The sequence below is a fragment of the Solanum pennellii genome, chromosome 3, assembly GCF_001406875.1.
Source record: "Solanum pennellii chromosome 3, SPENNV200".
NCBI lineage: Eukaryota > Viridiplantae > Streptophyta > Magnoliopsida > Solanales > Solanaceae > Solanum > Solanum pennellii.
Genome location: NC_028639.1, coordinates 55,873,508 through 55,892,031, shown reverse-complemented (window position 1 = coordinate 55,892,031; position 18,524 = coordinate 55,873,508).

The window sequence follows — 18,524 nt, the reverse complement described above, 5'->3', positions numbered from 1 at the left end:
CTCATTAAGCTTACCAAGAACCGATTTCTTCAACTCCATCAATGACTGATCAAGGAGTTGTTTGGACTTCACCTCTACTACCAAAGATGACTCGGAGTTATGATGGACCATGAAACAACAATTTGGAGAATCTTCCAACCTCACACCCAATCTAGCCAACCTATGAACATCTTTCACTAGGCCTTTCTTGGCTTCATCTACATTAGTACACTACCCATGGATAAACGACTTAGAGCATCGGCTACCACATTGCCCTTGCCGTGGTGATATAGAATACTCATGTCATAATCCTTCAACAATTCTAACCACCTTAGTTGTTGGAGATTCAACTCTTTTTGAGTAAACACATACTGGAGACTCTTGTGGTCGGTATACACATCAAATTGGACACCATACAAGTAATGCCTCCATATTTTCAAGGAAAATACCACGGCCTCTAATCCACGATAATGAGTTGGATAGTTTCTCTCATTAACCTTAAGTTGTCTAGAAGCATAGTCTACCACTTTCCATTGTTGCATAAGCACACACCCTAAACAATCTCGGGATGCATCACAACACACAACGAAACCCTTTGTACCCTCTCGTAACACCGGAGCAGAAGTAATCCTATCTTTCAAGATTTGGAAGCTTCTGAACACTCAAATTTCTTACTCTTTTAGGTCAAAGTAGTCAAGGGAGATTCAATGGAAGCAAAACCATCTACAAACCTCCGATAATAACCCGCTAGACCCAAGAAACTCCTAATGTCAGTTGGAGTAAATGGTCTAGGAAAATTTTTTACCGCCTCAGTTTTCCTTGGATCAAGATCAAATCCTTCACTAGATAAGATACTACCAGGAAATGCCACCGACTTCAACAAAAACTCACACTTGCTATACTTGGCAAATAATTGATTCTCCATAAACACTTGCAACACCACCCTCAAATGGTTCATGTGATGACCCTCATTTTTTGAATATACCAAGATGTCATTAGTGAAGACAATTAGAAATGAAATCTAGCTAATTTCAAAATACCCTATTCATGAGATCCATAAACGCCGTCGGGGCATTTGTGAGATCAAAGGATATTACTAAGAACTCATAGTGACAATATCTAGTCCGAAATGCCGTCTTTGGTAGATCCTCACCTCTGACCCTAAGTTTATGATACCCTGATATACCGTGGTTTCACAGCATTATTAATACTTTTTCCTTAAGCTTAGTGTTTCCACAAGCCTTTTTGTGCTAATTTTTATATAAGTTTCTCCTTATTTGCAGGAAATCTGTTCATAGATAAATGAAGAGGTTTTTAAGCCAAGAAATGCAGAAGAGACCACCTACGTAGCTTGTGACGGTCTGTCGTGTCTATGACGGTCCGTAGGTCGCAGCGTAGTGCAGCTGCAGAAGGAAGATGGGGAAGTCTAACCAAGTGTGGGGTTACGAAGTCCATGACGGTCCGTCGTGTCTATGACGGTCCGTCCTGTCCTAGTACCCATATTCCAAGAGTTTAAAGTGTTTTGGCACGAAGGCCCTCGACGGACCGTTGTGCCTGTGACGGTAAGTCATACCTGCCATCGAGGGTAATGAAGAGAGCAACAGAAGAAAATAGCACAAGTATGGGACGACGGAGTCCATGACGGTCCGTCGTGACCACGATGATCCGTCGCGAGGTCCGTCGACACAGCCGCGTTTTGACCGTTTTAAAGCAAATAGAGTCTTTGTATAATTAGGTTTTTATTTTCTACAAATAGTTCGAAAAACCTCGTTTTTGAGGGGAGACCCGGGATTATTAGGTGAGACCCGGGGGATTATTAGGTTAGACTCTGAACCATTGTGAGACTTGAACCATTGTTAGACGCTGGATTATTAGTTAGACTTTTTGTGAGATTCTTGATTACTTTGAGATTCTTGTAAGTAATTGTTTGTGATTTTTGTTGATTAATCAAGCGAACTTTCGGATTTTACTCTTTCTCATTGAAGTAAGTACATGAATTCTTATATCGTATATTTGAATATTGTGATTATGACTATGGGTAACTAAGCTCCATAACTAGGGTTGTTGGAACCATAGGCAAATAATGAGGTAAAACCTAACTAAAATAACAATTGTAGAATAGTGTCTTGCATGTATTAATAATTCTTTCGCATAGAAGTCTTTTTAACGGATGGCCAACGTTAGAACTCGCCTTAATGCTACTTGCCGGACCAAGGAGGTAGATAATAGNNAACCTGTGGCGAACACGTAAACCCTAGTTACTTTGATTAATTGATTAAACTCCAACATTCGAAGCTGTTAGTTGTCTCCTTTTATTTTGCTAGTTATTTTCATTTACTTAGAAATAGAAACCCCCCTTTTATTGTTTTTTGCTTTGCAAGGAAGTAATTGACCGAACAATTGTAATAATAGGTTAAAGTTAAGTCTAAACTATTTTCCTCGTGGGAACCATCCCAACCTCACTAGTTGGGTTATTTACTTGACACGACCGCTTTACTTCTTCTTTTAAAAGTATGTTTGAGCTTATCAAATTTTGGCGCCGCTGCCGGGGAAAGTAGCTTTTAGATTAACATAAACTTATTACTATAGTTTAGTTGATATTTTCTGGATTTTACTTTGTTTTATTGTTTTTGATTCGTGCATAGAGGCATAAAAATCTATCTCGGGCATGCTGAATCGGCGAATGAAGTGATAGAGGCATACCATCTTGATGAAGTCTGAGTAATCAAGTGTCCTCAGTCGTGCCGCGACATTATATCATGCGCTTGTTGGGAGGCAACCCAATACTTATAGTTTTTCTTTTTAGTAATGGTAGCATTTTTCTACAAATGAGTTTTAAATTTGCAAGGCACATCACCAGGAAATTCTGCAGAAAATTACTCTGAGCTGTCACTGACGGATACAGCGACGGATCGTTGCTTCTGCGACGGACCGTCGCATGAATCCGTCGTACCAGGTACGTCTTTCTGTTATTTTCAAACTAGGGCACACGCGGAGGAACCAACGACGGATGGTCACAAATGAGACGGACCGTCGTCGGGGACTCGTCGCGTCATTATTGAGACGTACCCGACCCGACCCGGCTGGAGTCTTTTTCAAAATCATACCATTTAAACTCCCCCAACCCCTCATTTCACCCCATTCCTTCACTATTCCGCCTATTTCCCTCCCTTTTCAACTTCCAAAATCTCTCACTCTACCAACCGATCATTGTTCCCCCAAAATCCTCTAAAGCCCTAGAAGTTATCATCTACTAGTCGGAGTTGCTGCTATGGGTGTCTTCTCGGTTACCAAATACTTTTCCATCTTGTCTTTCTACAATTCTCAGGTATGTGTCTCTAATCTCTACTCATTTATCTTGTATTTTTTCTTATCAATTAGTTTTAGCCTATTTTTTATTGATATGTTCATTTCTTTTATATAAAATTTTGTCTAACCTAGGTAAAAAATCTCCGAAATTTCCGTGTTTACAACCTCAGACATAGGTGCTTTTGCAATTACTAGTTTGCTAGGTATTTAGGTTAGACAAATGTCGGTCCAAAACACTACAAATTCGATTTGGGTCATCGGGGATGAATGGGGTACCCCCAGTTCTGTCACTGATCTACAGAACGAGACCCCGATGATGGACCGTCGTAGGGTCCGTTCCTAAAGCCCTAACACCCAACTGCCCATTTTTTTAAATGTCCTCTAACGGACACATGTGACGGACCGTCGTCTTCCTGCACAACCGTTCTGGCTGTCAGAGACCCTATTTCTAAGGGTCTCTCTCCATTTTTCTAAGTTTCCTCAAACGGACGAGTACGACGGACCGTCATACCCACGACGGTCCGTCTTGCATGACCGTTATGACGGTCAGAGACCCCTCTCCTAAGTGTCTCCATTTTGTTTTTCAAGTGTCCTCCGACGAACACCTATCGCGGACCGTCGTACCTGTGACGATCCATCCTGCACATACCGTCATACTAGTCAGAGACTCTCCTTTAGGGTTCTCCATATATACATAGTCTACGTAAGACACGACGGACCCCATGCCGGTCCGTCATAGTCACGACGTGCCGTCACCAGGCCCGTCGTGTGTCACTATTACTATAGAAATGTCATATAATTTTAATTTTTTTTATGAGGTTTTTCTTGTCTTGTTTGCTCCTTCTAGTACTAATATTGATCCTTTACAGGTACGATCTACTGTGGCACCTAAACAAGATCGAGTCTATGCACGCGGGCGATCGAAGGCTATCGCCCCGTCTGCCCGCCTGGTCATTGGCTCTGATGATGAGCGTGACCCCGAGCACGTGCCCCCAGGCACTTCCACCCCTTCCCGTGCTTCACGTGCCACCAGAGCCACACCCGAAAAGGTGGCGTCCGGCGTAATCACTGCCTCCCAGTCTGATGAGGAGCGCACACTTACCGACACACCTTCTGGGTCAGCCACAAATGAAGAAGGAGCGCCGTGAGATAGAGGTTGCGAGGAGAGCCTCGCTTGCTGAGGAGGAGGCGCGCCAGCAGAGAGTTCGAGAGTTAGCTGCTGGGGCGTCTAGCTCCCGAACTGTGGAGATAGCGGGAGGCACTGCTGATGGTGTTGTTGTTGCTTAGGACATCACTGAGGGTGTCCAGACTATAGAGGTAGTGGGTTTTGGGGAACCGGACCCACCGGCTTATTGATCGTCGGTGCTTTGCGCCACAGGTTTGCTTCACCTACCACTCTAGTATTTATATTTTTGTATGCATTGGGGACAATTGCATGTCTTTTTGTTGGGGGTGGGGTATATGGAAAGTGAGTGCTAGGGTGAAGTCTGAGTATCCCAATTCACTATCCTCTTTTGGGGTTTTCTTGCCTGTGTTCTTTTTCCCCAAGAGACAGATTACTTTTTCTGTTGAACCGGCAAGTCTATATCTTGTGTACATAGTTTAATTCTGCAGCATGATGGTTAAAATGATATCCTGATAAAATGGAAAATGATGCATGACTAGGCATAGTAATTGATAAATGTGAGGTTCTAAGCATGACAAAGAGGTACACCACTGCATGACCCTAAGTCTAAAATTCGAACTAGGTTTCTGATAATCTGGTAGAGTGATGAGATGTCAAGTTAGTGTGAGGAAGATTTGAATAGTCCACTATTTGTACTGAGCTAGAACTTGCCTGGTTAGTCCTGCTAAAAGTAAGCTGTAATAGACAATTAGGAAAGGATCATAGGCCCTTATTCAATATAGCCCATTTTTAGCCTAAATAAAAGAAAAACAAATGAAATTTATCCTTCTTCGATCCAAATGATTTGAGCTTAAATTAGATCATTCTTTTTCACCCCAACTGATCATTTCTGGGAATAATGTGTTGGCCTTGGTCCCTCCTTGGACATGTGCACCTCAACTTATGCCAAAAGCATAAGTTGAGGGTGGCTAATGCAGTAAACAACCTTCGTTATGGCCTTGACCCAACTTTGGGTATCGTGTACTTTGACTCATGGCAAAGCCATGAGTTGAGGGTGGCTATTATGAGGAATGCTTTGGAAAGTGGGGTTGAAAGAACAAAGAGAGAGAAAGAACAAAAGTAAAGTGACTCAAAATTAGTTGAAAGAAAAGTACAGAAAAAGAAAAATTTACAAGAAATACAAGCAAGAAAATAAGAGAGTCACTTACACAAATGAAGAAAGAAGAGAAAATAGCAAGGTTAAAGAATATGAGAAACTGGGCGAGATAAAATGATAGAAAATGGTATGTTTAGCCGATATGTAAAGGAGGACAAAAAGTCACTAAAGTATACCTAAATATACCCTACCTGACCCTGAGCCTATGTTACAAGCTAAGAAAGTCCTATCGTTATCCTAAGGGTTGTATAGCGAACTTAAAGCGGTGAAAATAAGGGCAAACTTATGACAATAGGTATGAATGAGTGTGAATTTGTTCTGAGAGTGAGTGTTGAAAAGTTATCCTTATACTCAAACTGGAATCATTGTGTGAAAAATGAGGATTTTGTTTTAAAGTGAGGACACTAATTGCAATGCCGAAAATATTAGCATCTCGGTGATAAATTGAAGAGGATAGGTGTTAATGCATGGAGAGTCTGTGTCATGGTCTGATTCCACATAATTCAAGCCTAATAGTGATAGCAAGCATAAATATGATCAGATTAATCGGGATTGATAGCCAAATGATTGCAAAGGATAAAACATGGATATCATTGTACAAAGATTGTGTATTGAGTCATAGTGCATCGCTTGAGGACAAACAACGAATTTAAGTTGAGGGTGTTGATATACCGTGGTTTCACGGTATTATTAATACTTTTTCCTTAAGTTTAGTGTGTCCAAAAGCCTTTTTGTGCTAATTTATACATAAGTTTCTCCTTATTTGCAGGAAATCTGTTCAAAGATAAATGCGGAGGTTTTTGAGCGAAGAAATGCAGAAGAGATCACCTACGGAGCTTGTGACAGTCCGTCGTGTCTATGACGGTCCGTACGTGGCAGCGTAGTGCAGCTGCAGAAGGAAGATGGTGAAGTCTGACCTAGTGTGGGGTTACGGAGTCCATGACGGTCCGTCGTGTCTATGATGGTCCGTCCTGCAGGTTCGTCATGAAGTTCAGAGAAGTAGTCCCAGTACCCATATTCCAAGAGTTTATAGTGTTTTGGAACGAAGACCCTCGACGGACCGTTGTGCCTGTGACGGTCCGTCATACCTGCCGTCGAGGGTAATGAAGAGAGCAGCGAAGAAAATTGCACAAGTATGGGACGACGGAGTCCATGACGGTCCGTCGTGACCACGACGATCCGTCGCGAGGTCCGTCGACCCAGCCGCGTTTTGAAAGATTTCAAGCAAATAGTGTCCTTGTATAATTAGGTTTTTATTTTCTATAAATAGTTCGAAAAACCTCGTTTTTTAGGGGAGACCCGGGATTATTAGGTGAGACCCGGGGGATTATTAGGTTAGACTCTGGACCATTGTGAGACTCTTGACTATTGTTAGACGCTGGATTATTAGTTAGACTTTTTGTGAGATTCTTGATTACTTTGAGATTCTTGTAAGTAATTATTGGTGATTTTTGTTGATTAATCAAGGCGAACTTTTGGATTTTACTCTTTCTCATTGAAGTAACTACATGAATTCTTATATCATATATTTGAATATTTGTATTATGACTATGGGTAACTAAACTCCATAACTAGGGTTGTGGGAACCATAGGCAAATAATTAGGTAAAACCTAACTGAAATAACAATTCTAGAATAGTGTCTTGCATGTATTAATAATTCTTTCTCATAGAAGTCATTTTAACGGATGGCCAACGTTAGAACTCGCCTTAATGCTACTTGTCGGACAAGGGAGGTAGATAATAGGAAAAGAATTATCAACATAGATTTAGTGTATACTATCTAATAGGCTAGTATTGATTGGTACGAGGTAATAACTGAGTCAAATATCGAATGCAATGCTTAATATGAGGTAAAGATAAGGGTTAGGATAGAAACACAGGTAGCCGGACCAAGGCGCGGAGTGAAATTTTCTAGATGCCGGACCAAGGATTTAGAAATACATAACTTATCACTTTGCATGCAAGATACTAGGAAAGAATTGTTATAGTTAGACTTATCATGTTATGAACCTGTGGGGAACACGTAAACCCTAGTTACTTTGATTAATTAATTAAACTCCAACATTCGAAGCTGTTAGTTGTCTCCTTTTATTTTGCTAGTTATTTTCATTTACTTAGAAATATAAACCCCCCTTTTATTGTTTTTTGCTTTCCAGGGAAGTAATTGACCGAACAAAAGTAATAATAGGTTAAAGTTAAGTCTAAACTATTTTCCTCGTGGGAACGATCCCAACCTCACTAGTTGGGTTATTTACGTGACACGACCACTTTACTTCTTATTTGAGAAGTAAGTTTGAGCGTATCAAATTTTGGCGCCGCTGCTGGGGAAAGTAGCTTTTAGATTAACTTAAACTTATTACTATAGTTAGTTGATATTTTTTTGATTTTACTTTGTTTTATTTTTTTTGATTCGTGCATAGAGGCATAAAAATCTATCTCGGGCATGCTGAATCGGCGAATGAAGTGATAGAGGCATACCATCATGATGAAGTCTGAGTAATCAAGTGTCCTCAGTCGTTCCGCGACATTAAATCAGGAGCTTGTTGGGAGGCAACCCAATACTTATAGTTTTTCTTTTTAGTAATGGTAGTATTTTTCTACTAATGAGTTTTAAATTTGCAAGGCACATCACCAGGAAATTCTCCAGAAAATTACTCTGCAGCAGTCACTAACGGATAAGCGACGGATCGTTGCTTCTACGACGGACCGTCGCATGAATCCATCGTACCAGGTACGTCTTTCTGTTATTTTCAAACTAGGGCACACGCGACGGAACCAACGACGGATGGTCACTACTGAGACGGACCGTCGTCGGGGACTCGTCGCGTCATTAATGAGACGTACCCGACCCGACCCGGCTGGAGTCTTTTTCAAAATCATACCGTTTAAACTCCCCCAACCCCTCATTTCACCCCATTCCTTCCCTATTCCGCCTATTTCCCTCCCTTTACAAATTCAAAAATCTCTCCCTCTACTAACCGATCATTGTTCCCCCAAAATCCTTTAAAGCCCTAAAAGTTATCATCTACTAGTCGGAGTTGCTGCTGTGGGTGTCTTCGCGGTCACCAAATACTTTTCCATCTTGTTTTTCTCCAATTCTCAGGTATGTGTCTCTAATTTCTACTCATTTATCTTGCATTTTTGCTTATCAATTAGTTTTAGCCTAGTTTTTATTGATATGTTCATTTGTTTTATATTTAATTCTGTCTAACCTAGGTTAAAAATCTCTGAAATTGCCGTGTTTACAACCCTAGACATAGGTGCTTTTGCAATTACTAGTTTACTAGGTATTTGGGTTAGACAAATGTAGGTCCAAAACATTACAAATTCGATTTGGGTCATTGGGAATGAATGGGGTACCCCTAGTTCTGTCATTGATCGACAGAACGAGACCCCGATGACGGACCGTCGTAGGGTCCGTTCGAAAAGCCCTAACACTCCACTGCCCATTTTTTTAAGTGTCCTCTTACGGTCCGTCCTGCACAACCGTTCTGGTTGTCAGAGATCCTGTTTCTAAGGGTCTCTCTCCATTTTTCTAAGTGTCTTCAAATGGACGAGTAAAACGGACCGTAATACCCACGACGGTCCATCCTGCATGACCGTTATGACGGTCAGAGACCCCTCTCCTAAGGGTCTTCATTTTTTTCAAGTGTCCTCCGACGGACACCTACGACAGACCATCGTACCTGTGACGGTCCGTCCTGCACATACCGTCATACTAGTTAGAGACTCTCCTTCAGCGTTCTCCATATATACATAGTCTAAGTAAGACACGACGGACCCCATGACGGTCCGTCATAGTCACGATGTGCCGTCACCAAGCCCGTCGTGCGTCACTGTTACTATAGAAATGTCATATTATTTTAATTTTTTTGTGTGGTGTTTCTTGTCTTGTTTGCTCCTTCTAGTACTAATATTGATCCTTTACAGGTACGATCTACTATGGCACCTAAGCAAGATCGAGTCTATGCACGCGGGCGATCGAAGTCTGTCGCCCCGTCTGCCTCCCTGGTCATTGGCTCTGATGATGAGCGTGACCCCGAGTACATGCCCCCAGGCACTTCCACCCCTTCCCGTGCTTCACGTGCCACCAGAGCCACACCCAAAAAGGTGGCGTCCGGCGTAATCACTGCCTCCCAGTATGATGAGGAGCGCACACTGACCGGCACACCTTCTGGGTCAGCCACCAATGATGAAGGAGCTCCGTGAGATGGAGGCTTCGAGGAGAGCCTTACTTGCTGAGGAGGAGGCGCACCAGCAGAGAGTTCGAGATTTAGCTGCTGGGGCGTCTAGCTCCCGAATTATGGAGATAGCGGGAGGCACTGCTGATGGTGATGTTGTTGCTGAGGACATCACTGAGGGTGTCTTGACTACAGAGGTAGAGTGTTCCGGGGAACCGGACCCACCAGCTTGTTGATCGTTGGCGCTTTGCGCCACAGGTTTGCTTCACCTACCACTCTAGTATTTAAATTTTTTTATGCATTAGGAACAATTGCATGTCTTTTTGTTGGGGGTGGGGTAAATGGAAAGTGATTGCTAGGGTGAAGTCTGAGTAGCCTATTTCACTATCCTCTTTTGGGGTTTTCTTGCCTTTGTTCTTTTTCCCCAAGAGACTGATTACTTGTTCTGTTGAACCGGCATGTCTATATCTTGTGTACATAGTTTAATTCTGGAGCATGATTGCTAAAATGATATCCTGATAAAATGGAAAATGATGCATGACTAGTCATATTAATTGATAAATGTGTGGCCCTAAGCATGACATAGAGGTACACCACTGCATGACCCTAAGTCTAAAATTCAAACTAGGTGTCTGATAATCTGGTAGAGTGATGAGATGTCATGTGAGTGTGAGGAAGATTTGAATATTCAACTATTTGTACTGACCTAGAACTTGCCTGGTTAGTCCTGTTAAAAGTAAGTTGTAATAGACAATAAGGAAAGGATCATAGGCACTTATTCAATATAGCCCATTTTTAGCCTAAATAAAAAAAACCAAAGAAATTTATCCTTCTTCGATCCAAATGATTTGAGCTTAAATTAGATCTTTCTTTTTCACCCCAACTGATCTTTTCTGGGAATAATGTGTTGGCCCTGGTCCCTCCTTGGACATGTACACCTCAGCTTATGCCAAAAGCATAAGTTGAGGGTGGCTAATGCAGTAAAGAACCTTCTTCATGGCCCTGACCCAACTTTGGGTATCGTGTACTTTGACTCATGGCAAAGCCATGAGTTGAGGGTGGCTATTATGAGGAATGCTCTGGAAAGTGGGGTTGAAAGAACAAATAAAGATAAAGAACAAAAGTAAAGTGACTCAAAATTAGTTGAAAGAAAAGTAAAAAAAGAAAAATATACAAGAAATAGAACCAAGAAAAGAAGAGAGTCACTTACACAAATGAAGAAAGAAGAGAAAATAGCAAGGTGAAAGAATATGAGAAACTAGGCGAGATAAAATGATAGAAAATGGTATGTTTAGCTGATATGTCAAGGAGGAAAAAAAGTCACTAAAGTATACCTAAATATACCCTACCTGACCCTGAGCCTATGTTACAAGCTAAGAAAATCCTATCGTGATCCTAAGGGTTGTATAGCGAACTTAAAGCAGTGAAAATAAGGGCAAGCTAATGGCAATAGGTATGAATGAGTGTGAATTTGTTCTGAGAGTGAGCGTTGAAAAGTAATCCTTATACTCAAACTGGAATCATTGTGTGAAAAATAACGATTTTGTTTTAAAGTGAGGATACTAGTTGCAATACCGGAAATATTAGCATCTCGGTGATAAATTGAAGAGGATAGGCGTTAGTGCATGGTGAGTCTGTGTCATGGTCTGATTCCACATAATTCTAGCCTAATAGTGATAGCATGCATAAATATGATGAGATTAATCGGGATTTATAGCCAAATGATTGAAAAGGATAAAACATGGATACTATTGTACAAAGATTGTGTATTGAGTCATAGTGCGTCGCTTGAGGAGAAACAACGAATTTAAGTTGAGGTTGTTGATATACCGTTGTTTTACGGTATTATTAATACTTTTTCCTTATGTTTAGTGTGTCCAAAAGCCTTTTTGTGCTAATTTTTATATAAGTTTCTCCTTATTTGCAGGAAATATGTTCATAGATAAATGCGGAGGTTTTTGAGAGAAAAAATGCAGAAGAGACCACCTACGGAGCTTGTGACGGTCCGTCGTGTCTATGACGATTCGTAGGTGGCAGCGTAGTGCAGCTGCAGAAGGAAGATGGGGAAGTCTGACTAAGTGTGGGGTTACGGTTTCCATGACGGTCCGTCGTGTCTATGACGGTCCGTCCTGCAGGTTCGTCATGAAGTTCAGAGAAGTAGTCCCAGTACCAATATTCCAAGAGTTTAAAGTGTTTTGGAACGAAGACCCTCGACGGACCGTTGGGCCTGTGAAGGTCCGTCATACCTGCCATCGAGGGTAACTAAGAGAGCAGCAGAAGAAAATTGCACAAGTATGGGACGACGGAGTCCATGACGGTCCGTCGTGACCACGACGATCCATCGCGAGGTCCGTCGACCCAGCCGCGTTTTGACAGATTTCAACCAAATAGAGTCCTTGTATAATTAGGTTTTTATTTTCTATAAATAGTTCGAGAAACCTCGTTTTTGGATTATTAGGTGAGACCCGGGGGATTATAAGGTTAGACTCTGGACCATTGCGAGATTCTAGACCATTCTTAGACGCTGGATTATTAGTTAGACTTTTTGTGAGATTCTCGATTACTTTGAGATTCTTGTAAGTAATTGTTGGTGATTTTTGTTGATTAATCAAGCGAACTTTCGGATTTTACTCTTTCTCATTGATGTAAGTACATGAATTCTTATATTATATATTTGAATATTGTGATTATGACTATGGGTAACAAAACTTTATAACTAGGGTTGTTGGAACCATAGGCAAATAATGAGGTAAAACCTAACTAAAATAACAATTCTAGAATAGTGTCTTGCATGTATTAATAATTCTTTCGCATAGAAGTCTTTTAACGGATGGCCAACGTTAGAACTCGCCTTAATGCTACTTGCCGGACCAAGGAGGTAGATAATAGGAAAAGAATTATCAACATAGATTTAGTGTATATTATCTACTAGGCTAGTATTGATTGGTACGAGGTAATAACTGAGTCAAATATCGAATGTGATGCTTAATATAAGGTAAATATAAGGGTATGGATAGCAACACACGTAGCCCGACCAAGTTGCGGAGTGAAATTTTCTAGATGCCGGACCATGGATTTAGAAATACATACCTTATCACTTTGCATGCAAGATACTAGGAAAGAATTGTTATAGTTAGACTTATCAAGTTATGAACCTGTGGGGAACACGTAAACCCTAGCTACTTTGATTAATTGATTAAACTCCAACATTCGAAGCTGTTAGTTGTCTCCTTTTATTTTGCTAGTTATTTTCATTTAATTAGAAATAGAAACCCCCTTTTTATTGTTTTTTACTTTCCAAGGAAGTAATTGACCGAACAATAGTAATAATAGGTTAAAGTTAAGTCTAAACTATTTTCCTCGTGGGAACGATCCCAACCTCACTAGTTGGGTTATTTACTTGACACGACCGCTTTACTTCTTATTTGAGAAGTAAGTTTGAGCGTATCATACCCCGATCTCAAGTCAATCTTTGAAAAGTAGCTTGCCCCTTGGAGTTGTCAAACAAGTCATCAATCCGAGGGAGAGGATACTTGTCTTAATAGTGACTTTATTGAGTTGGCAATAATCAATACACATTCTAAAGGACCCATCCTTCTTCTTCACAAACAAAACACGAGCACCCCATAGAGAAATACTAGGTTTAATGAAGCCTTTGTCTAGTAAATCTTTGAGTTGAGCCTTCAACTCTTTAAATTTGGACGGAGCCATCCGATAAGAAATGTAAATGGGATTTCTATCCGGTAATAAGTCAATACAAAAATCAATTTCACGTTCGGGAGGAATACCGGGAAGGTCAGTAGGAAATACCTCTGGAAATTCCCTCACTATGGGGACCGACTCAATGGGAGGAATTTCGGGGTCTAAATCTTAGATTCGTACTATATGGTATAAACACCCTTTAGAGATCATTTTACATGCTTTCAAACAAGAGATGATACAACACGTAGGAATCGAATTTCCGCACATCCACTCTAAAATAGGCTCACTTGGAAAGTTAAACTTTACCACCCTCTTTCTACAATCTATAGAGGCAAAGAAAGCATGCAACCAATCCATACTCAAAATGACATCAAAATCAATTATATCAAAAACTACTAGCTCAAGATAAGTAACTCTATGGGAAACATTATAGGAAAATTTCTATACACCCCTTTTTCAACAACCGACTAACCCACTGGGGTAGACACTATAAAAGGTTCATACAATATATTGGGCAAAATGTAAAACTTTTTAGATACTAGAGGTGTAAAAAATTATAAGGTAGCAGCGGGATCAATTAAGGCACATGTATCAATAAATAATACTTTCAACGTACTGGTCACCACGTCGGGAGAAGTCTCATGCTCACCTCTAGAGCTGAGATCATAAAAGTGATTCTTCTTCAGAGCCTCATTATAACCACTTGGTTAAGTTTGACCAGTACCCTTGTCTTGGCCCTTCACATTAGGGAAATCCCTAACCTTGTGGCCGCTCTTGCAACAACCAAAGCAATTTCAATTCCATCTAGCCATTGTCCAAGATGACCCTTTCCACACTTAGGACAAGTAGGCTTCTTGTTTGGTGAAATAGTATCCCTTCCCTTTTTAGGCATAGGATTAGACACCCTATTATATCGAGCCTTAGCGAACTTGATAGGACACCCTCTTCTTAATCCTAGGCTTATCTTGAATCTCAAGCCTACTCTTTCAAAATTCACAATAAAAAGTTCTTGCCCTCTTGACATCTCTACTTTTTCTCTTAGCCCTTGCCTCTTCCACTAGTTGAGCATGAATGATGAGACGAGAAATGATCATATTGTCATGTAGCTTAGTCGAATTACACTCCACTAGCAAGTCATTTTTACATTCCCGTCACAAAGCGGTCATTTCATCTCCAAGGTCTGAAATCAAAAAAGGAGCATATTTTACAATTGAGTGAATTTCAAGGAGTATTCACGAATACTCATACCTCCTTGACGAAGGTTGATGAACTCCACCACCTTGTATTCCTTCTTCTCCCTAGAAAAGAAACTATAAAGAAAAGTCTTCTTGAAAACTTCCCAAGTCACTGGCCTACCCCTTAACGAACTTTTATCCCTTCATTGGACATACCATATTTGGGAAACATCTTTGAGTTGGTAAGTGGATAACTCAGACTTCTCACTAGTAGACAACCCCATAGCATAGAGGATCTTATTGATTTCATCAATGAACTGTTGGATGTATTCATTAACCTTGGACCCATAAAAAGTAGGAGGATTCATCCTAGTGAAATCCTTTAGATTGGATGCCCTGGGAGAAACTTGTTTGTATGCTCGGGGTACAACCTCCTGATTAGCTTGGGCCTTCATGGCTTGGGCTTGAGTATCTGAGGCTTGTGCTTGGTTAATATTATCTTGGGCCATTTGCAAAAGAGAAGCCATTATGGACTCAGCCGACAAAGGAGGAGGAGTGATTGGGGCTTGGTCATCCTTCGCATCTTCCTCAAGAGGAGGATCTTGATAACCACGGGAAGGAACTCCCGCATTGGAAATCTCTTCTTCAAGTCTTCTGTCTCATTCCTTCGTGTATTCATTTCCTATAATCTCAATAAAAGGGTTATATGCTAAATATTATAGAGCTAATATTCTACAAGAACGATATTAGACTTCCATGAAAGTGAGAGTTTCCTAAGCATATCATAGCTCCCTATTCATAAGTGTGGCACGCTTTGCAATTATGAATACGAATATACGTAGTCGTGGTTTAGAGAGACATCAACTTAATGAAAATTAACCTAATGCTCTGATACCAAGTTCGTTACATCTGGGAATATCCCCTAGACAAAACCAGCGTTGACGTCCTTTTTAAGAACTAAGACTAGTCCCTTTGCTTACATCATCACATTCATAGGTCAAATTTAGCAAAAAATTTAAAACTTTTCATTATTTCTACTCGGAGGTTTAGGTAGACCTATTCATACACATAATAAATATATATCTAGTATACATAGACACTTCATAAAGGAAGATTACTTAGTCTTCTATTTTTATTGAACATGGATATATAAATATAACATAGTCTTGAAAAAGTCATCTCATCTCATAACCATCTAATAAGAGTATATCAAATTGGGCCTAGTCCTTACATAATTGAAACAAGACAACATATAGGTCATAAAATGTTTAATATCCAAATGAAAAGGAAAAAATATAAGTCCTAATACTTAAAACAACATCATAGGCTTGATATTGGCATTTCCCTAGGAAAGTGAGGACCTACTCAACTTGAATGATAAGGAATTCCAAGTCTTCTTCAATTCGTCTCCTAAAGCCCTTCAACGACCGAAACCTAAAATGTTGGGGAAAAGGAATAAATAAGGTTAGTACAACACTTGTACTAAGTATGAGACCAGATGCACACATATCATGACAACATGCTAATAGAGGACCTTTCATTCAGTATGCAATTAACTTTGAAAACCTTTATGAACATTCAACAAGACTATACCTAAGTAGTAAGACATATTCACTAAGTGATAGGCATGTACATCACAAGACCAACAACATCAAAACTAGTCAAGTCAACATCAATATCATGTAATTGAATACATAGTAAAGTAACTCTATCATCAAGTCATAAATAATCACAAGCATGAATAAGAGCTCATTATAACATAATCAAAGCAAGACAATTACCCATAAACCCTGATCAAGTCAACAAGTGCAATGACCAAGGAAATCTCCATAACCTTACTCAATCAAGTAACCCAATAAGAATCATGACTAACCTCTTACTTCACCTGACAAGGTATTTAAGAGTACATATCATCTTACTTTAACAATGTAGGTATATATCATCTTACTTTAACAATGTAAACCAACACATATTCATAAGTGAAATTAATCAACATATAGTATCAACAATGTGCAAGTTCACCATATACATGTCATATACCATTATAAGCATATTCATACATAAGAACATTCTCCTAAGGTTTTACTCAAGGCGAACTACTGAAAGTCATGTGTAGCGTCCCATACCCCTACCTAAGCAATGTCAAACTATCAAGTCACCCTAATTAGTTTGTACTTCATTACTTCATTTTAGTTTAGGGAACTCTTGCCTTAACCGAATTAGTACACAAAATCTAAATGTGCAATCCAAGGTTGTAAAACCTTACACCGAAAGAAGGCGGTGTACCGGCCAACGTAGAACCAAACATAAATGTAGCTTTCTAGGTAGATCAACGAGCTAGTCTTCCTATGGGGGAAACATAGTTCAAGAACTAAGAGATAGGTATAATCCCTCTACATACCACTTGGAAATTGGGGCATCCTCTCATGAGAATCCAATGGATGAGTATCCCTAATAGGGGAGACAACACCTCTTATGGAACTATAGGTTTAATCTTCCTCTATAATAAGTCATCACCTCCCTTTGTCAAGTTCACTTAGTGCTAAGCTAAGTCCCTTTTTGAAATGTCTTTATTATTCATCGTAGCTTATTGTAGGTCATAGGGTCTAACCCTTGTATAACATCATCATCATCAAAACTGAATAAGAATTGCATGAGTATAATCCTTTCTTTACAATTAATGTAAGTGAGGTTAGCACATTTACATATCACTTCATAATAAGGCACATTGGTAAATCATTCACCATCCTTATAACATTTACATCTGAGCCAACACCTCACATACCATAGTCAAGACATTTTTATTCAACATCATACCAACCCTAAAAATCCTAATGCAATGCGTATTCCCATACAACATCATGACTTAATCAAAATTAACCTTAATTTGAAGTAAAGAGTAGGGATCAAAAGACTTACCAAGTTTCCTTCATAATTCAGCACCAAGGTCTTACCATTAACCCTTAATTAAAACCAATTAGGGTATAAAATCATTATAATTTAATTATCAACATTATAACAAGGACAAAGGAATCACTACATCATAATTCAATACTAGTTCATAGCTTAAGACAAGATATAGGTCAAACTTACAACATACTTCATAACCTAGATCACTTCTGAAGAACTAGCATGAAAGGACTATAAAAATCTCCCTAATTCATTAATTATTAGTATAAAAACATCATCTAGTTGTAATTCAACCAATAACCTAGTCAATTAAACAAATATAACATACTTTATATCAAGATCATAACCTCGGGTTAAGTGGTAAGGGCCATCTTCTACAAACTAGACCAATCCATCAACATATATCATAATTAAGTTAGAATACATGTTAATCTATTCATAATATCCAAAGTAACTTATAAGAAAATCAATTCATAACATAATTTTCGAGATTGGATGAAACCCACTTAAAAACCCAACATTGGAAATCAATTTGATGGAACCCTTTGAGGAAATGAGGTCTCAAAGGTGAGAGATATCTCATACCTTCCTAATTTATGAATATTGATGATGAAACTTGAATCTTTGCATCCCTTAAACCCTCTTCTAGCTTGTTCTTCAGTGGAGTTCTTCACTAGAGAGAGAAAGAAGAGAGAAGGAAGAGAGTTTGGGTTGGTGAGTTATGAGAGCTTAGGTTAGTTTAATGGGGTTGGGGTATTTATATGAGGTTTTGATTTACTTAATTTGACTTTCCTTAACCCCCAATTAACGACCTTACCCCTTAATTAATTAATTGTAACTAGCTTAAAACGTACAGAAATCAAGCCTTCACAGACGACACCTTGATCGACGGATCGTGGGTCAATCGACTACCATCCCCCCACCCGTGCTGCACATCCGTTGTTTGATTCAGATACTGGTACAAATGTACCATTAGCAAAAACGG